Source organism: Schistocerca piceifrons, unplaced genomic scaffold, assembly GCF_021461385.2.
Source record: "Schistocerca piceifrons isolate TAMUIC-IGC-003096 unplaced genomic scaffold, iqSchPice1.1 HiC_scaffold_822, whole genome shotgun sequence".
Taxonomy (NCBI): Eukaryota; Metazoa; Arthropoda; class Insecta; order Orthoptera; family Acrididae; genus Schistocerca; species Schistocerca piceifrons.
Window position 1 is genome coordinate 749,438 of NW_025729083.1, and position 27,310 is coordinate 776,747.

Consider the following 27,310-nt stretch of genomic DNA (forward strand, 5'->3'; position numbering starts at 1 on the left):
ACACGCTCTTTTTGCTGTTGGCAGTCTGCATTTTATATCCCCCCTACTTCTGTCTTCTCAATTACTGTATCGCTTTAAAGTCATTGAAGTTTTACAACTGCAGTGTGATTTCTGTACAAGTTGCAGATATCTTGTGTCTCTGTGTTTTACAGCTGATACCTCCAGAGTTTCGAAGAGTGTCTTTCAGTTAAGACTGTCATAACCTTTCTCTGAACATAAAAATACCATTAACACAAGCTTCCCTTTGTTTAGTCTGTTTAATAAGCTAAGTGGCAGTATTAGTATTGCCTAGCGTGTTCAGACATTTCGCAGGAATCTAACATTGAGCCAATGTTAGCTTGTATAATCCCTCTCCCTCCCCTCTCTAAATACGAGTACGCCTTCCACCTTCCAGCCTTCTCTTCTTTGCTTAGGTCTGGCTTGGCAAATGACCTCTTGACAGTTCTCTCTTGAACAAAGTTTTGTTCCCTCTTGATCTTATTTAATTGCAGCATATATATTTTCCAAGCGCAAAATCACAGTTGCGATTTTGGACTCTCGATCAATGCCATGTTTTAGACATTTCTGTTCCATATGGCCTAATTTATTTGCTGAATTTTTATGTTTTCCCCTGTTGACAATTAAATTCAATATATCGCGTTTTATCCAAGAATTTCTATTGTAACTTCTTCTCATTTACATTCTCTGCTGCCTTCACCACTTCCTCTCTCAAAGATATTCAACTGTACTGTAGTGGATTCCTTCCTCTTTTTCAGTTAGTCGTGGCCTAATGGTCCCTTTAAGATTATCGAAAAACGCTGGGTCTTAAATTATTCAGGTTCCATATCCTCAATTTGCTATCGTTTACGGTCTCTTTAATTGTAACTGCATTTCATAGCCAATAAAATATCCTCGGTAAGCGTCTGCTATGGGAAATGGATTACAATTTAAAATCGAGTTTCGAAAATTCTGCTCCAAATATGCATCCTTCTTTCATCATTCTTAAGCGAAGTGTTGGCGATGATAAAATTGTGCTCTGCGCAGAATTCAATCAGGAGGCTGCCCCTTTCATCCATTCCCCAAGCTCTACCCTTTCCTACTATTTTCTCTTTCCACATCTGCAAACGAATTCCATTCTCTCATCACATTTTAAACTTTTGTCTCGCTTAACTATCTGAATAATCTCTTTTATCGCACATTGCTCCAATCAGTTCATCATCTGTGGTGTAGGTAGGCACGTAAACCTGTATCACCGTGCCGGTCGGAGTGGCCGTGCGGTTCTAGGCGCTACAGTCTGGAGTCGAGCGACCGCTACGGTCGCAGGTTCGAATCCTGCCTCGGGCATCGATGTGTGTGATGTCGTTAGGTTAGTTAGGTTTAATTAGTTCCAAGTTCTCGGCGACTGATGACCTCAGAAGTTAAGTCGCATAGTGCTCAGAGCCATTTGAACCATTTGTATCACCGTGGTGTTGTGATATTATTGGATTTCAGACATTTTGCGTATGAGAAAATGACAGCCATCGAGCTGTAGTTTTTAATGATACTAAGCATGACAACGTGAGAGTAAAGAAACGAAATCTGTTTATAACGTGCGCCTATACCAAGACGCGCGGCCAGCGTTTAAAAGGTACTTTTAAACACTGACTCGCTGGGCGCAGATATTTAAAATCATTGCCGCAGCGCTTGATAGCAAGAAGCTGCGAAACATAAGAAAGAACAATTTATAATTTGTTAGGAAAATTCTAGAGTCTTTATAGTTAGTTGTACTTCTGGTCGCCGATATGTTAACATGTACTTCATTACCTTTGATGTTTGGTTGCCGACTTGTTAAGACGTGTTGTGTAGCACCGCTACAAGTTATATTTCATTTAGTGTGAAAAACCACGTTATCATCAAGAAAGAAAACGCTTTTGTAAACCTTGTGACGATAAAAAATACTTACGCGCACGCCAGGACATTTAATTTTTACAAAATATCACACACACAAAAGCAGCGATTGTTGGACTGTTCCACGTATGAGAAAAACATAAAAGTGTAAGTTTTTTATTCATTGTAAATTTGTTAATGTTTATAGTTTAATGCCTTTGTTCTTTGAGAATATATTGATGCTTCACTGTACAGAAAATCTATGTTTATTCTTTTCTTTAAATTAACCACAAATAATGTTTATATTTAAATGAACTTTGTTACAAAAATAATGGTTCAAATGGCTCTGAGCACTATGGGACTTAACATCTATGGTCATCAGTCCCCTAGAACTTAGAACTACTTAAACCTAACTAACCTAAGGACATCACACACATCCATGCCCGAGGCAGGATTCGAACCTGCGACCGTAGCAGCAGCGCGGCTCCGGACTGGAGCGCCTAGAACCGCACGGCCACCGCGGCCGGCGAACTTTGTTACAGCTTCGCTCTTTATCGCGGTGTCTCGATTGTATTTGGGAGACCATTAATGTGTTCAATTTCCGATCAGACAACTTTTTTTTTTACAAAATTTCACTGTTTTGCATTTTTTTCATTATTCAAATAGGTCCCTTAGGTAATTTCATTGAAGAGTCTGATTGCGTGAAAGCAATCCGGGTTAAGAGGTCATTTGAGAAACTATTTTCGCGCAATCAATCTGTGCGTCTCCTGAACACAATCGAGAACCGACGCATCAGCGATCATTCATTAATTTTTCACTCTTTCCAAGTCGTACCAAAAAACGGCCAAGGAGAACTGCCGTGAGTACGCAATCTAGTGTTAAAGGTGGCATTCTTTATCTTGTCGGCAAACATTGCCATAAATTATCATCATCAATGTTAAATTTGGTTAAATGAGAAAAGCAAAAAAACCTTTTAACGCTAGATGTGGCGCCCGAACAGGGACTTGACTAAAAAACTAATTTGTTCTTTTTATTTTCATGCTACCATCTGGAGAAAATTGGAAGCCAAAACCAGTGATTAAAAAAAAAAAAAAAAAGGACGCATATGCAGAAAATCGCAGTAAGAATCCACAACAGCAATAAATAGCACCGCGCAAGATAACTAATGTGAGTACAATTTTTCATTACGTTTGAAGCTTTGCGTACCGAGCATTCAGTCGGCTCGTGACATTCACTCTCTACGCTTTTTTCCTTTTCCTCAAGCAATTTAATTTCCAAATTTCTGTTTCCTTTTGCTATTAGATCCGCCTCTATCTCATCATTTCGCTTACAGTAGTTAGAAATAGTTAGCAAGAATTTCCATTGTTGTGCATTTTAGTAAATCACGATGGCCGCTATCTGTGCCAGTTTCATTGCTCTATAGGTGTTTTTCATTTATTTTATCACTCCCGTTGCCATATTGGCATTTTCGTGTGTCAGAGTTCCAATTGTTTATAACGCGCAAGCAATATCTGTGAAATCAGGACGCGAAATCCTTGGCGCACCTGACAAGTGAAAATCATAATTAAAAAAAAAATTATCTTTTTTAGCTCGTGCAGTGTAACTATTTTAAATTTACGATGGCTGGTGAGCAACCAAGGCAACTTAGACCGCGCGCGGGTGTAAAGAAACTTGAACCTCGTTGTGAGGGAACAACAGACGACGAAGTGACACGTGAGCTGTCGGCGCCACAGACCGCGTCGCAGTCACGTGAATGCTCGCTGTCAGATATACTAAAATTGTTTGCTGATATGAAAACCAGTTTTGAAGCAAACATGGCACAGCTTACAAACCAAAGTGACAATATTGAAGCGCAAATCAGTCAGTTAACAAACCAAAGCGACAATATTGAAACGCAGATCAGTCAGTTAGCAAATCAAAGTGACAGCAGGTTCAACAGTTTAGAATCAAGGATAGAGGGCACTCAAGTGCGAATGAACAATATAAATTCTGTTATTACCGACATCCAAGCACAAATCAAAAATTCGAATGACACCATGGAGGAAAAAATTAAAGCCACTACCACTGCTTACGCAAGCGAGCTAAACGCAAGCGTACACGCAAAAATTGATAGTGTTCTTTCGATGGTGGAATCCGCCGAGACCAATATTGGTAGCAAGTTCACACATATGCAGGCCCAAATAGATGTGTGTAAATCAACTGCGAGTGACTCTTTGAAACATTACAGTGATGTTTCAAAGAGAGTAAGCCAATTGACAGAAGGTGTCAACCACGTTGGCGAACGAGTTGAAGACCTTGCTCAGCAAATATCCGATGTCAATATTGACAAAAAGATCGCAGATGTCAACACCGGTATAAGCAATATACTTAATAGGGAATTTGAAGAGTGGATGCAATCCAAAGAACAGTACATTGTCAGCAAGGTACACGCTGAACTAAAGGGTACGGTTAAATCTGCTACAGCAGAAATCTTAACCGCTCCCGGTACTTCTGGTGACACTTCAACCAATGAATTAGGTGAAATCAGACGAGCATTTAGCCACGATCTTCCGGAATGGAAACGTCAGCTAAGCAATTATATAGATCGACTGAAACGACAAGTTACGGAATTGCAAGGTGACAATAAAAGTGAGTATTCGCTACCGCCAGAACGCGATAATCGTCAATATCCAGAGTGTCTGGTACAATTCTCACCAACAGTAAATAATACACGTGACGAAACTTCTACGTCACGTAGTCATGCCGATCAACTAACACTCGAACTAATGCGAGACGGGAGTGTGCTAAAACACAGAGTTTTTCAGCCTTTTCTACCTGAAAAACGAAATATACATCCCATGGTATTTCTAAAATCATTCACAGGTGCTTTTCCAGAATCATGGAACGACAGGCAGCAGATACAGTTCATTTTAGGCTATGTACACGGTGAAGGATCAATTTGGGCTACAGAAATTATAGACAAATGCCACACCTATGCAGATTTTGAAAAGCATTTTTTGAATAAATTCTGGAGTTCAGGTATACAACAAAAACTCCGAAAGGAGGTTTACAACGCCGAACCTTTCAACACCAAAGGAGGAGGTTTGAGACGTTATTTTGAAAAATATCTACGTAAAATTCAGTACTGGGACACGCCCATTTCAACCAAAGATGTAATCATGATCTTAAAGTCAAAACTTCCTGTGTCAATAAGAGAAAAACTAGTTAATGTGAGTGAAGAAGACCTAGAAGCCTTTCTGTCTGTTCTTGACAATTTGGATATGATCTATGAGGATGCGCGTGCGAGCGCACGGAATAATTATGATAATGGACCGCCCGCTCCGCAGAATCACATAACAAATTGCGTCAATGGAATGTCGTACCAACATAACACGGGACAACCAAACGCTCAGCCTTACGGTAATCATAACAGTTTCAACGGCCGCAATGGAAAACAATATAACAAACATCCACACCAGAATAGATACAATCCGATTTATCAAAACACACAGCAACAATACGGTAATTCACCGATAAATCACAACGGTAGTTACCAGTACCATCACAACAAGACGAATAATGGAAATCGTCACAAGGGAAAGAAATGGAACAATTATAACAGACCACAACAGTACAGTCAGCCGAGTCACTTCACTCCCTCTCAGCAAATAAATTTTTCACAGCCGAAAAATGCGACATTTTCTCACCAACCCAACCAACAGTTCAGGAACAATAGTCAGGACAATTCGTCGGATGCTTTTCCTGACACCGCCGGTCATAATAGCCAAGGAAATCCGACTATTTTTTACACACAGGCGAACCAAGCACCAAACGCGATGTCAAATAACACGCAATCAAGTGATGCACAAGTCGTATGGGATACGAACGCGAATTTTCGACCTGGTAGGTCGCAAAATACTAGTCAAGTAAAAATAACTGACATTTCAGCTCCATCCCAGTCGGAAAACCATTAGTAGCTTCTTTATGCCTCCACGGGGAAGCTGCAGACCGAAATTACAACACCCTGAAGTAACATTAGACGACAAGTTAAGACAAGCTCTCATATCTTTAACCACTCATGCCAACCTAAGAAAAAAGGCGCATGACAAACACATTAGCGAAGTCTTATCGTATCGTATAAATGAACGAGTGCTATTAAAGACCCACTTCAAACCATCTTTGATTCATCATAAGAATCGCAAGTGGCAGCACTTGTATGAAGGACCATATATTATATTAAGAAAGCCGCACATTGGTTGCTATCTACTAGCTGACCCTGTATCTGGACGAATAAATGGGTTGTTTCATCACGCAGACTTGAAGAAATACCGAGTCAACCACTGAAAATATCTGTTAAGCTGCTAAAATAAAATATACACACACTATAAGTTGTCATACTATGTGTGAAGTACCAACGTATGTAAGAGTAATGCACAGGACTAACACCCTGTCGACCTGCCACAACAAGATAAGTAATTTATATGAGCACCTGAAGTAAAACACATTTATTGTAGGAGAGCAAGATTTGCCTTAGATGTAAGTTAGTTTTAAGTTAATTGGGCCATGAACGGCCACAGCCGAAAGGGCTGACAAATAAATATTATAGTAGGGACGTGCTAAGTGCCACCTGCTACCATTAGTTTTAAGTATAGCGAAGCTCTCTCCTCTTGAATGAAATAAATTAAAATGGTCATTCAGACCAGAATGATTGCTCGTAGGTTAAAAAAAAATTTGATTAAGGTCGCTTACTCTAATGAGGTAAATGTTATGTTATGCTTAAGGAGTGTGTGACAACAAATTTTATGAGACCACCTATGAAACGCAGCAGGCAAAAAAGCAGCAGCTTATCATATAAGAATCAAGTAGGTCAATAACGTTCCAGGTAGCAGGAAAGAAGTGCGCAACTCAATTATTTTATTATAATACGGAGAAAACCGTATACGCACATAAGAATTTTGCGGCACAGTGCAGCTGAAATACTTACAAAGATCATTTATAAATAAACTAATTTAGTACTAGAAATATCTATTTCAGGTCCTCGAGGTATGACGATTTTTTTTTTTTTAGAAAACCAATTTTACGATACATGGAACAGAAGATAGTTAACAGACACAGTTCACTGCTAATGCATGGTTTAAGTAATTTTAGATATGTATAGAAAATTGTTTAGAGAGCTGGATCAGATGACACTGAAACTGCTGTATCGATTTAATTATACTATTTGTCATGAAAAACTAAGGTGATAATAATTTATGTTAAGCTCACCATATCATACGTCATTAACACTCTGCCTTCAAATCTCTTCACTTCATAAAAGTCTTTTGTGTTTTCCTCTAACCAGTATCCTTACCATCCTACCTTATCCAGTAGAGAAGTGAATTTTACGAGCTGGTTGCATGATTGATACATACAGGCTATACGAATGGATAGTCGTGACACATTGGTTGTCGACGGGCTATGATTATTCTCCGCAAATTGCGAGTTCAATTAAGATTTGTTATGTGCAATTGCACGACAGGGAACACCAAGCTTCCCAATTTCCCTAATGGTAGTTTGAACACGAACTGGTCATCATGTAAACGAAGCCACATTGACTATGTCTTCAAACTAACGACGTAATAGAGAGAAAATAAATGAGTTGAACTTGAGAAAAGAGTAACTATTGTAAAAAGAAAAGAATAACAAGATTTCGAACAAAGTGTAAACCTAAAGTGCCTTGGAAGCACAAACTACGAACAAGAGACACGCTTTTCGTCAGGCCTTGTAGTCACAGAGACTATATATTTCTTTGTAAATAATTTTTAGACATGATATATATACTAAATGTTAATTGTACTTTGTAGTAATAATGCAGTCAGTAATAAATGAACACGTATATGCTGCTGCGTGTGAACCTACAACAGACAAGTAATTAATGGACACGTATAAAAGTGGTGCGTGTGAACCTTAACATGACGACCAAATAAATGTGAACACGAATTAATAATAACGTGTGAACTGAAAAGGTGATAACTGCAAGGACACGTGTGAAATATCGCGTGTGAAGTAATATTATAAGTACTTGTACCACGAAACCACGATGTAGAAAGCCGAAGAGTGAAAGTGAATAAGTGTTGTACTTACCACAAACGGTACTGTACGCCTTTCCACGGACACATTCTTCGAAACAGTTGCGGGAGTCGCCGCATCTGGCTGCTTCTGTAATCCAGAGTCGATGAAAAACTGTATAAAAACTCACACCACGGCTAGTAGACACCAAACGCTCTGCTTCTCGCAGAATACTGCAGCTAGCATTGTGGAACTGTCAGGTTATTATCACGTGATTGGGACCAACGGACGTAACACTGTGTACGCTGTGCGCTCAACAATCAAATTTTCTTTGCACAACGAGCGCGGATGCCAAATGTGTTTGAAATGCATTCAAAATAAAATATGATAAAGCAATGAATTAAGCACTCATGTACCTTGTGAAATTATAAAGCACTAATCGGAAGAGTCTTAAGCTCGATTTTGACAATTGCTACCGAATTTACTGACCAGGCCGAGTAATGACGAAAACGTGTCAAACCAAATAAAACCAGAAAAATAGATAAATATGAGAACTCAGCATTCCTAAGGGAATGAGACCTTATGTACATAAACAATTCTTATCCTTACCTAATCCAATTTTCTTTTAGACTAAGTTATTAGTAAGTAAGCACATACTAATACAGATTTTTTTCTGTATTTTTCATGTACGAAAACATAAATGGAAGCACGGACATGTGTCAAGTGAAATAGAGACCGCCAACATGTTGCAGAACCAATCTTCCAGTTCCTGACCCACGACGTATTTCCAACGCAACATCACACCCCGACAACTACTCCAACCTCCACACTGAAAGTGATGCCCTACTTTTCCTCCACTGTGAAAGTGTAATCAATTTCCCCACTCAAGTGCAGTGCTATCATTTATACCCGAAGCTCTACCACTCCCAGTGCAACTCATACCTACCCAAGTGTAGTGAAACATTTGTTTTTTTTGCAGGCCATGAAAGCCACAAGTAAGTAAAGTGCTACGTATTTACTGCAAGAAATCTTCGACGAAACAACGACAAAAATATTCCTGTAATATTTAATTGTAAAACAAGAGTGTCAATTTTTTGTAACATATTTTTTCCACGAGTGCACACAGCACCCAGACTTCCTGCGGAGTCAAGCAATTTATTTCTTTGTTATTTTTTAATATTTATTATGCCATGTATAATGTATCTATGTATGAGTATCTTTATTTTAATTTCATTATCTTTTACCGAGAAATGAACATTTGTTATCCTTGTACAATACATTAGAAAGGGCACAGTTCAATTGTCATGTAGTTACCCTATGGAAAAATTACTATCAATTTCAGTCGTACGAATATACTTACCTGATACTCTGTATGTTAACCACTTTGCTGATGTAGTGTGTAAAATCTATTGTAAAGAATTTTTGCAAGTAATACCAACTTGTTTCACGAAAGCAATAATATCACGACTATGCGTGAGTCGCGATGATCCTGGCGGAGTCATCGCTCCACACGCGGAAAGCAACGTGATATTATTGGATTTCAGACATTTTGCATATGAGAAAAGGACAGCCATCGAGCTGTAGTTTTTAATGATACTAAGCATGACAACGTGAGAGTAAAGAAACGAAATCTGTTTATAACATGCGCCTATACCAAGACGCACGGCCAGCGTTTAAAAGGTACTTTTAAACACTGACTCGCTGGGCGCAGATATTTAAAATCATTGCCGCAGCGCTTGCTTGATAGCAAGAAGCTGCGAAACAGAAGAAAGAACAATTTATCATTTGTTAGGAAAATTCTAGAGTTTTTATAGTTAGTTGTACTTCTGGTCGCTGATATGTTAACATGTACTTCATTACCTTTGATGTTTGGTTGCCGACTTGTTAAGACGTGTTGTGTAGCACCGCTACAAGTTATATTTCATTTAGTGTGAAAAACCACGTTATCATCAAGAAAGAAAACGCTTTTGTAAACCTTGTGACGATAAAAAATACTTACGCGCACGCCAGGACATTTAATTTTTACAAAATATCACACATACAAAAGCAGCTATTGTTGGACTGTTCCACGTATGAGAAAAACATAAAAGTGTAAGTTTTTTATTCATTGTAAATTTGTTAATGTTTATAGTTTAACGCCTTTGTTCTTTGAGAATATATTGATGCTTCACTGTACAGAAAATCTATGCTTATTCTTTTCTTTAAATTAACCACAAATAATGTTTATGTTTAAATGAACTTTGTTACAGGTTCGCTCTTTATCGCGGTGTCTCGATTGTATTTGGGAGACCATTAATGTGTTCAATTTCCGATCTGACAACTTTTTTTACAAAATTTCACTGTTTTGCATTTTTTTTATTATTCAAATAGGTCCCTTAGGTAATTTCATTGAAGAGTCTGATTGCGTGAAAGCAATCCGGGTTAAGAGGTCATTTGAGAAACTATTTTCGCGCAATCAATCTGTACGTCTCCTGAACACAATCGAGAACCGACGCATCAGCGATCATTCATTAATTTTTCTCTCTTTCCAAGTCGTACCAAAAAACGGCCAAGGAGAACTGCCGTGAGTACGCAATCTAGTGTTAAAGGTGGCATTCTTTACCTTGTCGGCAAACATTGCCATAAATTATCATCATCAATGTTATATCTGGTTAAATGTGAAAAGCAAAAAAACCTTTTAACGCTAGAGTGTGAATGTTAGCGTTATGTCTGCCTCGGTAATGATAATGTTATTGGCAGTTCAGAGATGGAGCTGAGTTTTGTGATACTACTTCATTGGCAGTTTCAATAGCTAACACTCACAGAGTGGTTGAAATACATGATCTTAACGTAGAAAATACCGAGGATCAACTGTCAGATATTTTCAGTTATAAATACCTGACTACCACATAACAGGTAACGTGCTATCGTTATAGTAAACTGCGTCTAGGCACTGCAATTTCCAATACTAAAAGCTGGTATGAAAAAAAAAAGTTTCTGTTCTGGGGCGATCGGTTTTCTAAATGAGACAGTGAACAACCATGAACGTTAATCATCAAATCTGTTTATGGTGAAATAAGGAAACACGAATAATGAAATGTGTGAAAGAGTACGTCGTAAAGAAAGTAAAGAATTGCTGTGTCTTGACCCAACATTTTCTTTCTTCTTGTAGATTCACGGTACAGTTAATCAAATGCACGGCGCGTACCTCAGCGGCGGACCTCTATCTTCCGCCGCTTCCAGATGGGAACGCCAATTCCGCGAGCCGCTGCGTCACCGTGGAAAAACACTTGCCGCTGCTGTTGCCTCGCGCCACGCAGTAGCAGGAATCAGCATCGAAGAGGAAAACCGCACCGCGCATGCGCGGAGTGCCGATGACGAAGACTCGGGCGGGGCGGCCGTTGTGTGAGTTCGCAGTTAGTGTCACGCGGCAAGATCCGATATCTCCAAACGTAAGTTCGCTGGGTGGATTATGATTTTTCACGTCATTCTACGTGCTTCTATGCCTGCATGTAACTATACCTGCATATAACTGTAGACTACTCGCTAAGGGCAGTACAGATTCCAATATTCTGAGACTAGTCGGCTCAACCAGGAGTTCTCAAACTTTTTCCGTCGTGCTTTCCTTCTGAAACAGAAAATTATTTTGCCCTCCCCCTCCTACTTTTCTATCCTCCTCAGCATTTCTCGTCCTTGGCACAAAAATAGTCCACTTACTGCGCTCTAATTTTTGCAACTAACAGTTACAACAATAACAATAATAATAAAAATTAGAGACTGCCCTTCAAACATATCAAACATTTTTTTTTAATTACCACACATTAGGGTTATTCAAAGGAGATGAAACTTAACGGTTACTTCCAGTTTATAAATAACCACGACTGTGTGTGTTATTAGATCTGAACAAAGTCTTCATTTCTAATTGGTTTAAAACGGTTTATTATGTGAAATATTACGACGTACAAATGACGATAGAACAGTCAACATTTAAATGCCAATTAAAACTCTCTTGTATTCAAACTGATCATCCAAAAAGGAAATAAGAGCAAAAATGCACTCGATGAAAATTCAGGCTGTTTCTTTAATTTGCACGTTTACTGTGATGTGTATACGTGAATTTCTGAAGAAAGCAGAACCAGTTTTGGCGTATATCTGAAACAGGAACTCGCAGATCCCTTTCCAGCCTCATTCGAGGCCTGTATTTCGTCTTAATACCATTGCGAAAAATGTTGACTCACACATGTAAGTTATTGCGAAGGGTAATAACGTGTCCACAGCCCTTCATCATTCCGAATCTGCATTTAGAAGTTTTTAAGAAACTTTGCTATAAATTTATTTCCAAATTTTTTATTACTTCAGAGTACTGTTAACTCCTCATGTTCTATTGTTTTAAGTGTGGTTAATGGTGTAGTATGATAGGATCTGACGGGTTGTGGATCAAGTCGTACTCAAATGAAGGTTCTGGAAATCTGTCCTTGAATCGTTGACGAAGGTTTTTGAGATAGTAAGCCAATTCTACTAATTTTGCCTAGATGGAAGCCCTTTCCTCTTGACGAATTCAGAGAAAATATCTCGCAGTTGCTATTCTCCATCTGTGTTTTCAAAAGTCCAAGTCTTCTCTTAAACGCAAGCACTTTATCGTTTAGAAATATATTAGTATTTTGATCTTGAAGTGATATGTTAAGATCATTCAGTTTCTCTTAAACGTCGGTTCAGCTGTTCAACAGGAAAAGACGAACATTAACCTTCAGATCCACAACGCGACGAAGAGTAATTCACGAGACAACCGACGTACTTCCGCGTGCGATATAAGCGATCATGGTTAGAACCCGTCTCCTCACAAAGACGGAAAATGGCCTACTGTTTAAGGCTCGAGCTGCATCGTTCAGCACTTCATTAATTCCGTTCGTACTACTTTATAAGACAATGCATCCCTGTGTACCGTAAAATATGTGAATTTTACAGAAGCAGAAAGGGCGCACTCTTCCTTGAACCCCTTTTCAGTTCCAGTAAACGCTGCTACCGCATCGTTAGATGTAACAACACAATTTGTCCATCACAGATTGTTGTCAGCAAAAAGTAATTTACAGAAAAGAAACTATCTTCTATTTACAAAATAGACCGTCCTCGAGTATTTCGCGGTCGTAACACTAGCGTACTGAAACAAGAAGCTGGGAAAGATTTCCGGTGTCAGTACTGTCATGAAGTCGCAGGGGGAATTTTGAATTACTTTTTCATGTCACGTTATAGCATTAATATGACGATCACGGTATCATCTGAGAGTGGTATCGATTTCAGACTCGCGCCAAACCTTTCTTTTGTGTTAGCAGAAGAGCCAACACCGTGTTACGAGTGGAGGCCGAAATGCACGCGGTTTAGCTCACGCAGGCTGGCGTGAGGAGGGAAGAACCATACTGGCGTGAGGTCTGAAACAGGACAAGGAATGAGAATTCAGAAAGCGGACATAATTAGTTTGATACTTATCTTTAATCCATTAATGATGAACGTCGCTCTTGACGATACATGGTTCACTATATTATCTGTTCAGAATACATTCTTGAAGTAATTATAGTAACTGAATATGGCACCTTGCTAGGTCGTAGGAAATGACGTAGCTGAAGGCTATACTAAACTGTCGTCTTTGCAAATGAGAGCGTATGTAGACAGTGAACCATCGCTAGCGAAGTCGGCTGTACAACTGGGGCGAGTGCTAGGAAGTCTCTCTAGACCTGCCGTGTGGCGACGCTCGGTCTGCAATCACCGATAGTGGCGACACGCGGGTCCGACGTATACTAATGGACCGCGGCTGATTAAAAGGCTACCACCTAGCAAGTGTGGTGTCTGGCGGTGACACCACACTTTCTCCGTGTATTTCGACGGCTGTGGGAAGAAGTAATTTCTTACAAACAATGGGTGCTGATTTGCATATTGCAATTAAGTACGATAAATCTTGAATGCTCGTAATGCTTTCGTAGAAACTAATACTTGGTTTTTAAGGAATCTGAAATTTCGTTTTAGTTGTTGCTAATTACGCTATAAAAATTCGAGGGTTTCACTCATACGATTTGGATGTTTTTTTTTCCAGATGTCTCCTTAGTTAGACCCTCTACAAGCTGTTGTTGGCTAAATAAAAAACACATTACAATCTTCCTCGTTATTCAAACTGGTGCTGCTAAACTGTAGTGCCAGATTATCAACTTGTTGTTTAGCACTTTGCTTTAGAACTAACATCGCTGATAAGAACAGGGGAAGACACACAAGATTCGTGAATTTGATTAAATTCGAATCTTTTTCCTTATTAGAATCGCATACTTTCGAAGGAGAAGGCACTCGGTAAATCCCTACCGTGGGATCTCTTGTCCCCACTGCGAATCTTTCATTTATCCATGGCAATGGAGGAGCTTGGATTACTTTATTTTAAATCCAATTGACTGCTTCCAATGAACATGCACTAGTACTCAGCTTCTAGCCTACATACTACCTTTCGACCGGTTTCGGAAGCTTGGCTGAAATCGTGTGGACCGTCACAGTACTATGATTAACAATCTGCTATTGAAGTCAGCGCTGTAAAGAAGTGGCAGTCACATTGTCCAGTGGTTTATTGTCATTGGTGATTGGTAAATGCTTGGTAAGCAACTACACATCTGCGTGTTTGGTTTGATTCTCAGGTTTCCTGCTGACAGGAACTACTGATCAGTTGTTGCGAAATAAATCAGCGAATTACTGATGCTGTCTACGCCCCCGGTAGCTGAGTGGTCAGAGCGACAGACTGTCAATCCCAAGGGCCGCGGTTCGATTCCCGGCTGGCTCGGAGATTTTTCTTCGCTCTGGGACTGAGTGTTGTGTTGTCCTAATCATTTCATCCCCATCGACGCGCACGTCGCCGAAGTGACGTGAAATCGAGAGACTTGCACCTGGCGAACGATCTACCCGACGGGAGGCCCTAGACACACGACATTTATTTACCGATGCGGCAGCTTCCTAACTTGGTTCATGGAAGGAGAATCTGACGCTAACAATATTTGTTCGGCGGATGTCCGTTGTAATATGAAATGCAAAGATTTCAATGAAAGCCAGCGCCCCCCTTCTATTACGCTCTGTCCCCCATCCCCCCTCCAAAGTGGGGGGGGGGGGGGGGACGCATACATCATTATTTAACGAAACTACTAGATGTAATGTTACAAATAACATTTGATAACAGTGTGCTATTTAACATTTGACTCCTCTCCAGGCCAGAGTAACTTTTAAGTGCTAGTCGAATAGCAAAAAACCTGTGTTTTTGTACGTTTTCGTGTTTACTTTGGTCAGCAACACAAAAAAGTTATAAAAAGCTGATAGTGCGCCTTCCCTCTTTGCCAGTGCAGTGATTTATGGCAATGAAATCGATTCTTCACCTCCAGTGCATGCAGAATGGTGATTTATTCTTTTATTTGGCTGCTAATACTGTCAAAACAGGTGACATCCACAAAAAAAAGACTGTGGACTGCCGCGGTAGAATTCTATCCTTCTCTGATTAATATTAGCTCTCTGGCCAGTACCTAATGCATATTTTATCCTTTTTTGATATAATGTCTGCAAGAGTGTGACAGAAACTAACTCCAGAAGAGCATTAAGCATGGAACGGTAAACGAAAATGTGTTGCTTCTCTTCTCCCGCAATAATAAAATGCAGGTACCAGCCAACTAATATCAAGTAATTTGTATAAACCTCCATGTTACTCACTTACTCTTACGGCCTTCTGCCTCCCCTTCAATTACCCATCTCATCAATGTGTACTCAAATAATTCCCACTGCATCATCAGTAAACATTATCATCTACATCACAGTCTTGGCTCACCGCAGGAGCTGTTCCTATCTCAGTTGTCCCAGATAAATGAGTGGTCAGCGCAACAGAATGTCAGTCCTAAGGGCCCGGGTTCGATTGCCGGGTGGGTCGGACATTTTCTCGCGTCAGAGACTGGGTTTTGTGTTATCCTAATTTCGTCCCCATCAACGCCCAAGTCGCCAAAGTGGCGTCAAATCGAAAGACTTGCACCTGGCGAACGGTCTACCCGACGGGAGGCCCTAGTCACACGATATTTACATTTAGTTGTCCTAGAAGCCTAGAACACTGACTTAATCTGGCACCCATACTTCTTTCTCTGGTCCCGTGATTCTCTCATGTACTACACCAATCAAGCTTTTCAGCACCTTATACGCTCACGGCCGATATATGCTTAAACGAGGGGGTACCCAAAAAACCGGAATAACATTGCCGTGGGCGGAGCTTGTGTAGTACACATTCGTGTTGCGAGGCTTGCGTGGATCTGTCCTCCGATGTGTGATGGAGTTCGCAGCAGTTATTGCTTTGCCTCCCATGCATGCTGATATAAGGCGTCTTCACGTGTAGATTGTCTTCTTGGGTGTCTCCTCAGCACAGTTCTGCAGTGCTAGCTATGCAGCGAGCAGGTGTGGCCAGCGTGTGGCGACGCTGCGCGGCAGTTTGCGGCCCAGCGTCCGGATTTGGTTGTTGTGTGACCGGCCTCCACATTCGTAAAAGGTGTGGGCGGTCGCCTGGAAGAGGTCACGAAGCAGAGATACTTCCGCGATGTCGTGAAGATAAGCGGTGGGGAAATTGTAAGGCAGGTGTAAGGCCAGCTGCAGGATGTGCTTCTGCAGTGTCTCCAGCTTCTTCAGGTTCGTGTCGGCAGTGTTCCCCCAGACGACAGCGGCGTATTGGAGTACAGGGCGGAGCAGCGCCTTGTACAGGGATGCCCAGCCACGGTGGTAGTTGGGAGTCTTGGTTCAGCACCGGGTACAGGATGCGGAGCCTGTTCCGCACTTTGGTCTTCACTTCGCAGATGTGCGGAACCCACGTGAGTCGGCGGTCGATGGTGACGCTGAGGTAATGCGCCGTTGGACGCCACGGGACAGGGCTGCCACTGACGGTGAGCGGTTGCAGACCTGCAGGAACGAGTCGCCTGGTGACGAGAAGGAACTGCGTCTTGGCCCCATTGAATTGTAGACGCCACTTGACGGCCCAGGCTGCCAGGGTGTCAACGGCGAGCTGCAGACGGCGGCGCATGATGGCGGCATTGAGGCTCCTCGTATAGAGAGCCGTGTCACCCGCGTACAGGGAGAGCCGCACACGGTCGATCTTTGGCGCATCAGAAATGTACAGCGAGTACAGGAGTGGCCCCAAGACCGAGCCCTGTGGCACACCGGCGTTGATGCGGTGGACGGAGGACAAGCCATGCGCGGCCCGCACATGGAAGATCCTATTAGCAAGGTAGGAACGGATGAGACGGAGGTGCGATGTCGGGACCCCAAGTTCAAAAAGTTTGAATAAGAGGCCACGGTGCCACACACTGTCAAAAGCATGCGACACGTCCAGGAACACCGCGCCGAAGAACTCGAGCTGCTCAAGGGCGACGTACGCATATTCCACTAGCCGAAGGAGTTGGTGAACTGACGAGTGGCCCCTGCGAAAGCCGAACTGCTCTTTTGGCAGGAGGCCTTCCTCGTCAACGTGGCCCTGCAGCCGCCTAATGTACACCTTTTCAAAGACCTTGGAGACGGCCGGCAGTAAACTAATAGGTCTGTAGTTTGCAGGCTGACGCAGATCCTTCCCCATCTTCGGAATCGCCATGATCTCTGCATGCTTCCAGGACAGAGGAAAACTGCAGGACCGGAGGATGACATTAAAGACATCAGCGAGATGAGTGACAGCCACCGGCTGCAACTTCTGGAGTAGGGTGTTGGAGACTTCGTCTGGGCCCGCAGCTTTCCTGGGGTGCAGGGCACACAGGATGGACGACACCTCCTCCGCCATCGTATCTTCAATGATGTCATCGTCGTCGCGTGCCTCCAGGTAGTGTGGGAGCCAGTCAGCAACTAGGTCGTCGTGGACAGTGTTGGTCGGGTCTTCGATTGGCGTAAACGCAACCTCAAAGATGTCCGCGAGGGCATCAGCCTTCGCAGCTGGTTCGCAGACGGCCTGACCATGGACCAGCAGTGGAGGGATACGTTGCATGCGGCGTAGGAAACGCTTCGTCGTCTGCCAGGCCGTGCCGTCGTCAAGACAGGGTGGCGACCTTGTTATTCCAGTCGCGGTTGCGATGGTTGTCAATGGCAGCCTGGATGTCCCGACGCATCCTGTTGAGGAGGCGCTTGGTGGCGGCAGTTCTTGTCCTCTGCCACTCCCAGTATACCCGGTTCTTCTCAGTGATGGCCGCAAGGATGTCCGGCGGCAGCTGTCGGGGCAGCAGCTGTCAGGAGTAGTCAGACGGAGTGCAAGGTTGGAGCGGCGTTGCTATAGTGGCAGCGTCGATCGTGGTGGCCGCAAAGTGCAGAAGTGCTGTGTCCGCTCCAGCTTCCGCAGGGCGTGGCGCAGTGGCGAGTGAGTCCGTCACGGCTGCTTGAAACCTGTCCCAGTCGATGCCAGCAAGGGTGATGCCTCTCCTGGGCTGTTGGAGGGCGTCTAGGTCGATATCAAAAACCACTGGGAGATGATCAGAAGACAGTGCCATCCTCGTCGTGGCGGTGATCTGATGAGGGATGCCCTTGACGATCGCGATGTCAATTATATCCGGGAGGCCATGGTCAGGGAAGATTGTCGGGTCGTTCGGCCCCACCATAATCGCATGGTGCCGTTCCACTACCCGAAGCAAGCAGTGGCCAGCGGCATTGGTGATCCTGGAGATCCAGGAGACATGTTTACTATTGAAGTCCCCGGCGATGAACACCTGCCCCCTCAAGGAGAGCAGAGCATCGATGTTAGCAGGGTCCAGTGGACGAGACGGCAGTCGATAGGCAGCGACGAACGTGATGGCGCCCGCCGAGGTGTGAACGACGACACCAGTGGCCTTCAGCGTTGCCAGTGGCAGAAGTTGTATAACATGGTGACGAATGCCATTACGGATGTAAACGGCTGTCCCACCACCCGCTGTCAGTCGATCGGTGCGATAGCTGGAGTAGTTGGCCGCCCTGACATCGACCCCAGGCTTTAGGTGGGTTTCATTGATAAGGCAGGCGTCGACAGCTTCATCTCGAAGAAATTGGCGAAGTTCGCCAGCTTGAGTGCGGACGCCGTTGGCATTCCACGCGATGATCGTTAGCCCTCTAACGCTGCCCATGGTGCAACTGGTGAGTGTTGACAGCGGTCGGGGCCGGAGAGGCCATCGGCACAGCAGCGGTGAGTTGCTGTGATAGGACCTCAATCAACTTTGTAGCACTGGTCACCAGGGCAGTGAGCTGTGCGACGAGGTTGGCCAGGTCAGCGGTGGAGGCAGCCGGCACAGCCCCATCGCTGGAAGGGGAAGGCGTGGCTGCTTCGCTGTGAGAGTCCACCTGGGGCTGCTCGATGGATGGTGCTGAGCGCTGGGCATCCATGGGGTGGCGACCCCCGTGCCGGCGGTTGGCGGGGCGCGGTCCGGCCAATGTCTCGGGAGAGGCAGTGCCTGGGTCCGCCACTAGCAGCTGTGGTGGAGGCGCAGGAGCCGCAGGTGTCGGCACGGCCCCGGATGCGGCAGGAGCAGGAGCAGCCAACGCAGCCGGGACGGCGGAGGGCGCCCCTGACGTTGCCTCCGCGAAAGAGACGCCAGGACGTCTCGTTGCTGGCTTCTTTGGATGCGGCGCTGGCGTTTGGCCACGTTGGTGAGCGATGGCATGCTTCCACACCTCACACCCACGGTAGCTGGCCACATGAGCACCGCCACAGAGTGCACAGGTCGGCTTCTTGGTGGGCGGACGGGGACACGCACGTCCTGCGTGGGCGCCGTCGCACTTAACACATCTGTCTGGCATAGAGCAGTGGCGCGCGATGTAATTCATCCCCTGGCAGCGAAAGCACTGCACAGGGCCTCTCTGGGAGCGAAGATCTTCGGTCTGAACCGGAACGTCGGCGACCCGCGCCAGTTGGTAGAGTTTGCTGTTCTCCACAGTGTCGGAGCAGACGACCAGGAAGAGCGGCATATCATCGCGTGATTTAGGCAACTTCATCTTCACGACTGCCCGGATGTAGAAGCCCAGGTCAGCGAGTTCACGATGCAGGTGATCGGCTTCCATATTGAACGGGAGGTCGCGGATTACAATCTTCAAGACCTTGTCAGGTGCAGAAGCGTGGGTATAGAATAGGATACCATGCTCAGACGCCTCCTGAGTGACCCGGCGATAATCATCAGCAGTGCGCAGTGTGACCCTGTACAAGTCCCGCCCGGCAGGCTTCACGGTGTACACGGCCATTGTCCAGCTGCACCACAACTTCTGCAGTTCCCCATAGGGCGGCCGAAACTGGAAGACCACCGGCAGAAAATGGGAGTCTTCCTTTGGCGCAGGATCGCGCGGTAGCTGGTCCGGCACGTCAAATGAGTTGGCGACGGCAGTTGGAAGCGTCGTCGAGGACTGCATCTGTCTTGCAGTTCGCTGGGCCGGGACAAAACCATCGGCATCAGGTGCAAAATGTTGCTTGGCCCTCTTCTCGGTCGGCGAGCTGCGAACAATGGACGTCGTGACTGTTGCCCTCCTCTTCTGTTTCCCACTTCATCCGCGTGGCGGAGGGGCGGTGGAGCTCTCATCTTCAGAATCGGGGAGCGGAGCAGACAGCGCTGTCTTCAAAGTTTCCGGAGCGGTGTCCATCAAATCCATAACCATAGCATCGGTCGTCGTAAGTGGGGGGCCAGATGGGGCCGCCGACGGCGCAAGCGCAGTCAGACGGCGATCTGACACACCCTTCGCGTCGCTAGCAAGCACAGGTACGTCCTTCTCGCGGCTGCACATCTCAGCGACTCGGCGTGCGATGTGTCGTGTTGCGAGGCGTGTGTAGTGCAACTCAATGCCAGTTCAGTTCCGCCTGTGTTCACCGGGCTCGTGCTGTTTATCTGCAGTGACTGTTTTTGTTAACACTGTTTTGTTCTTGTTTAGCTTTTTTATGACGACAAGTTTAAGTGAACAACGCGCAGCTGTGAAATTTTGTTTTCTACTCGGTAAAAATGCTGCTGAAACTGTTTTAATGTTGAGAACAACTTAACAAGATGACTCTACTGGAGAAACTCAAGTTTACGAGTGGTTTGCTCGATCTAAAAATGGCGCCTTGTCAATCGATGCAAACCTCATTCTGGACGTCCATCAACTCCCGAATCGACCAAAACATTAAAAAATTCGAGAGCTTGTGCTCATAGATCGTCGACAGATAATTGATAAACTGTCAGAGATTAGTGGGTTATCTTGGAGCTCCGTGTTCTTAAAAAAAGACCCGATTTGTGAGAGAGACAGGAAATTGGTTCTTCCATCACGACAACGCACCTATTCACACAGCCATCCCTCTCAGGTTTTGGCTGAAAGTGGTATGGTTCCACTGATGCATCGTACTCACCTGACCTGGGTCCCTGCTACTTCTTTTTGTTTCCGCGCATAAAAATGGGCACCGATTACACAACACTGATGAAGTCAAGAAAAAACGAGGGAGGACCTTTCAGCCATTTCTAAAAATGACAGCAAAAATGTTTCGAACAGTGGAAACACCCGTGGGGGAAATGTATTAGTTGTAATGGAGTGTACTTTGAAGGCGATAAGGTTGTTTTGTAAACAATTTGAAAATATATAGTGTGGTGTGGGTACTGTAAGACCTTCGGTACACACACCATCAGATAATTTGACTTGTCCCTCTAACAAAGTAGGCGAGTGTCAGCAGTATGTCTCGTGGTCTTATTGTGGCGTGTTTATCTTCTGCCGTTATGTCAGATGATAGAAATGCTACTTGGACGCTTAGAGTAGCAGATTGACGGTTACCAATTTTAAACAGAACTTGATTAATTTCCACACACATTTATGAAAATAATAAAAATCATACATATTACGTGACTTGATTCTGGATGCTGTTTACAATTGACAATCTGAAGTCCTTTGGTCTTGGTACGTTAATCTTATTCTCACATATCTCTGATACTTGACAAAGTGTCTATACATGTCTCTTCATGGCTATGTACAGGAATATGATAATCTTATTAGGTGCAGACTGAAACTTGACTATAGACTGGTACAGATTAATGTAGACTGGTACAAACAGGTGCAGATAAATGCAGACTGACTAATCGGTGGTCTGTACACTCGTTATAATACGTCGCGTGTTCAGGTATCACTGTGCGAGTGTGATCCACGAGGAGAAAAGGTTCTACATCAGCAGAAATCTCATTGGCTGCGTTACATATTAATTTGCGGATCGGCGGAAGCAGAATTTGGTCCGTCTCTAAGACAGCGCCATCTCATAGTGCGGAGATGGATGAGCGCTGCGCCTGCGCTGTTGTGCTTTGACCGGTATTACACTATCAAATTTCTTTGTCAAAGATTTGATCAAAGATGTGATCAAATTTTCTTTCAAATATATTCGACAAAGATCTTTGACATAGCGCTAGAAGGGGTATTACACTGTCATCAAATTTTTCGTCAAAGTTCAAGATGGCTGACAACAACTTGTTCTTAACTGCAGCAGTTGTACGTACCCCAATTGCATTGTGTACACATTCGGAAAATAAGTGGGCGGAAAAATGGAACCATACATACGCGGTTGACAGTCTTCAAAGTCCTGGGATTACAACTTGATAATAAATTCTGTTGGGAGGAGCACATCCCAGAACTGCAGAAACGCGTTAACAAATCTGTTTGTAATTCGAGTGTTAGCAGACATAGGCAACATAAAAATGAAAGAGCTTGCATACTTTCATTCCATACTGTCATATGGTATAATATTTTGGGGTAAATCTTCAAGTCAAACAAAAGTTTTCAGAGTCCAAAAGCGTGTAATATGTATTATTTGTGGAGTAAATTCACGGACGTCCTGTAGAAACTTCTTCAAAGAACTGGGTACACTAACTACTGCCTCTCAGTATATTTACTCGTTAATGAAATTTGTCGTAAATAATATATCTCTTTTTCCAACAAACAACTCAGTTCATACATACAATACCAGGAACAAAAATGATCTAAGCACTTACTTTAGTTCAAAAAGAGGTCCACTACTCAGGAACACTCATCTTCAATAATGTGCTATCAAACATAAAAAATTTAGTTACAAATAAAGATCAGTATAAAAGGAGCCTGAAAGACTTACTAGTGGCCAACTCCTACTCCACTGACGAAATTTTTAATAAAAAACAAATGATGTATTGTATTTATTCATACTATTAGTATTGTTATTTCAGCTTAAAAACACTGGACTCATATTCGGGAGGACGATGGTTCAATCCCGTCTCCGGCCATCCTGATTTAGGTTTTCCATGATTTCCCTAAATCGCTTCAGGCAAATGCCGGGATGGTTCCTTTGAAAGGGCACGGCCGATTTCCTTCCACATCCTTCCCTCGCCCGAGCTTGCGCTCCGTCTCTAATGACCTCGTTGTCGACGGGATGTTAAACACTAATCTCCTCCTCAGCTTAAAAAAAATTGACATGTTCCACATCCACGAGAATCTTCTCAGCACGGATCTATGGAACGAAAAACTAATCTAATCTGGGTGAAGTCGTGGGTTTTACAATGACATGATAAAAGCATTCAACAAAACTTCTTACGTGAGCTTACAGTGAAGATGTCAAGTGGTACATCAATTACTTATGAATGGATGAGCATATAGTCTTGTATGTGCTCAGTGAAGTGTATCCTCATATCACAAAGCACAATATTCACTTAAGAACTGCTACATCTTCAGAAGACAGGCTCACTGTAACACTCCGAGTCCTTGACTTGCTACAGGAGAGGGTTGTTAGGTTAGGTTAGGTCAGGTCTCGTCTCCAATCTTCTTATTTTATTTTTGTATTCATGGTGCCTCATGGTGTAAAGCGCCTCATCAGCTTCATACATCTCTATTAATTTTGTAGTTGTCGGCACACACCAATTGTATTTACCGGCAATGTTTATGAAAACAATACAGACGACAGAACGCTGCAGCGATGCTAGCGCTCCATGTGGTAACATGTCACATTGCAGTGAACAGAAGACAAGCGATTTCTTTGATCAAATCTACAGTGAGGCCCTAGATTTGATCAAATATTGGACGACATTTGACAAAGTTCCTATTACACCATCAAATATCTTTGACAAAGATTTTGGACAAAGATATTTGACAAAGAAATTTGATAGTGTAATACCGGCCTTAGCGGGGCGCGCTCTAGTGGGAAAGTTGTGTACGCGCTGACTACGCGGAACTATGTACACAACATATAGCTTTCAAAAATTGATTCTGCTTTTTTCTTTGTTATCCCCTTGTACTGTTCTTTAGTAAACGTCAGTCACGTTATATGGAAGCAGCCTACTCACGATATATAGAATTCATATGCTTTCCATTGTGTGGGCACAGTGAACTTTATTTACAGGCATCACGTTTTTGTTAATCACTTTCTGGTTGCCCACTTTGTAGTTAGAGAGCCTGTGTTGAGAATGGCAACAACAATATATAGAAATTTTCCACCCACCGCCCCACAACGTCTTGCACAGACAACAAAGTCTCTCCATCCACACAGAGCACTTTTCTTATTATATTAAAACATATTGCAGTACATTAGAGGCTCGTGGTCTTGCGGCAGCGTTCACGCTTCCCGCGCACACCACATGTACCTACAGGGACATAATAGCACAGGCAGCCACCACCAGAAGCGCAGGTGCCATAATTTCGGTGGACTTCAACAAAGCCTTCGACAGGATCGACCACAAATATCTCGTAGAGACACTAAACAGACTCAGGTTTGGGCAAAAATTCATCGCAATCATCCAGAAGATACTAAGTACTGCGAGATCGACAGTAATAATCAATAGTTGGGAAACAAAACTGATAAAACTGGACAGATCCGTGAGACAAGGCTGTCCATTGTCAATGGCTCTATTCGCTATAGCACTGGACCCGCTGCTGCGGAAACTCACAAATGACATCAGAGGCTTCTCCGTAGGAGGCAAAGCAGTAGCATGTATAGCCTACGCTGACGACCTAGGCATCTTTATTGAAGACCAGGAAGATATTGGGAGAGTAGAAACCATCATGAATACATTCCAAAAAGCGTCAGGCGCCCAAACCAACCCCAGCAAAACAGTGCTACTGCCGATAGGGAATCAACGACTCAAACCAGACAGCCAGTGGTATAAAATAGCAGAAAGCCATAAAGTTCTTGGAATATATATACAGTCTTGTCCACTTAGAATGGCCGCATACAACTGGAGGGACGTGCTACACACCATAAGAGGTCTCTCCAGACAGCACGCGAACCGGAAGCTAACAATCCACCAGAAAACAAAACTGATAAACACGATGATCCTGTGGAAAGCTTGGTACCTGGCGCAAATCTTAAGCATCCCGACAGAAATTGCGCGAGCACTAACGAGCGCAGTGTACTACCTGTTGTGGCGTCGAAATATATGCAAAGTGGCGCAAGCAACGTGTTCGCTGCCAACGAAAGAAGGGGGAGTAGTTGATATAAAGACCAGATGTGCAGCCCTTCTACTGAAACGAACGCTCGCCATCCAGGACAAAAACCCTGACAGCGTCACAGCCAAGATAATTGGAAGATACAAGCCCGCATCACAAGAAGCGCCGGCCGACACGAGACACATTCCCTTCAGAATGCGACACGTCAGGCTGCACTACGCCAACAAAAGTTACGTTCTGGACACCGTGGCGAACCCCAGCCACAGAACAGCCAAGAGAATATACTGGGCCCTCAGAGGGAAGCCGGCAAAAAACAAAATTGAACAAAAACTCCCGCAATACAATTGGAAACAAATATGGGGGCACGTCTCGGAAAACGTGTTGCCTAAACATGCGAAGGAGACATGGTACAAAATAATTAACTGAACGGTACCAACCAACCAAAGACTGGCGGAGATAAAACTCGTCGCAAGTGACAAGTGTGACGTATGTGGCATGACCGACACCCTCGAGCACCGATTCACGTGCGGGAATGCCATCAACATCTGGGAAGCATCACAGTGGAAGCAACCCATTTCCACGGCCCAAGCGACTGGCGACTCTCTGGATCCTCGCCATGACGGCACACGCCATCGTAGCGCGGAGGCAGACCGACCAGCTGGCCTTCCTGATGGACCTCTGGGAGGAGAACAAGACAGCCCTGCAGCACAGGCGATACCACGAGAACTTCAAAAACTTCCTGCAGTTTCCACTGCAGACAGCAATCGCCAGAGTCCTCCCCAGCCTGTGACCCTCAGCACCGCCACCAGCCAACTCACCACACCCACCACAAGAAGAACGTGTGCAGTGGTAGTGAACAAGTGCAACACAAAAGATGAAGTGCTTTCTCTTCTCGCATCAAACAGTGTAGTATAGAAGCATAAAGTGTTTCTTCTTAGTGAAATCAGTGACACAAAGTGCTCCTCACCAAATATCTGTCATACTCGCAGCCAAAACAGTGTTAAAAGTATGCACAGTAGTACATTATTAGATTTTTTTTTAAATGATTTCCTTTACTTTGTGCCTATAAAATTCTATTGATTACTCACACTATCCTTTCTGCTTCTCTTATGTAATATGACAAAATTTTCTCTCTTGTTCAGTTTAGGTATATTCTGTAGTTATGTAAAAAAAAACGTTTCTTCCACTTCTTCTCCACCTATAATGGTGACGTTTCCCTCATACTGTCCCACTTAACAGTGTAACTAGAGGAAGAGATCAAACCATAATACACAATGTGCCTGTAGCATCACAAGTGCATCACATACAGAAACATAAACTCAAAATCAATGCATCGATGCCAAATATAAACTGTTATGCCTGTCCTGCAATGTCTACCCCCCTAAAAAAAAAGACAACAAATGGCCATGTAAAAGGGTTTAAAGAACAAACAATAAGAGAAAAACGAAAAAGGAAAATATAAAAACGAAAACATATAAAATGGCAGTAATATTAACCATCACTAGGAATATAATAGATTAATGGAAGAAAATGTCTTTTTTTAAATGTATCGTTGTTAATATATTTAAATAAATATATACGGTTACCAAAAAAAAAAAAAAAAGGTTCAATGCCCGGCAGGGGCAGGGAATTTTTCTGCCTCGAGTTGAGTGGGTTTTGTGTATCTTTCATCATTATTTTATCCTTATTCACTCGAAAGTCGCCGTAGTGGCGTTAAAGAACTTGTGGAGCGGCGGCCCGGTTCACCCCGCGAGGGGTCTCCCGACCACCAACGCCACACACTCATTATCATTATTATTACCCAAACATAGTAGTACCTCATCAGCGATATATCATTGTTTTATTTTTGCCTTCACTTCTCTCTTTACTGCCAAGATTGAAAAACAAAGAGAAAAACTTAAGTTCACCATCGTTACAACTTTTTTCCCTGCAAACCACTCTAGACCAAGCAAAAGCACCTGCATTGAAGTTTACTGTCGACAGTAATGACTGTGTATATTGCATATCCTCAGTCCACAAATTTACTGGAACCTCTTCCTGTACTTAACAGGCATTTGTTCCAGATATTGTTGTA

At 43.6% G+C, this 27,310-nt stretch overlaps 1 protein-coding gene across 1 annotated transcript in view; it reads left to right on the plus strand.

Moving 5' to 3' along the window:
• Nucleotides 1-11,250: 11,250 nt before the first annotated feature.
• The window catches only part of LOC124770387, a 98,489-nt gene continuing 82,429 nt past the window's right edge, over nucleotides 11,251-27,310 (plus strand). Inside the window, exon 1 of the mRNA XM_047249213.1 lies at nucleotides 11,251-11,303. The gene's annotated coding sequence lies outside the window, so the exon portion shown is untranslated. The remainder of the gene's footprint in view (nucleotides 11,304-27,310) is intronic.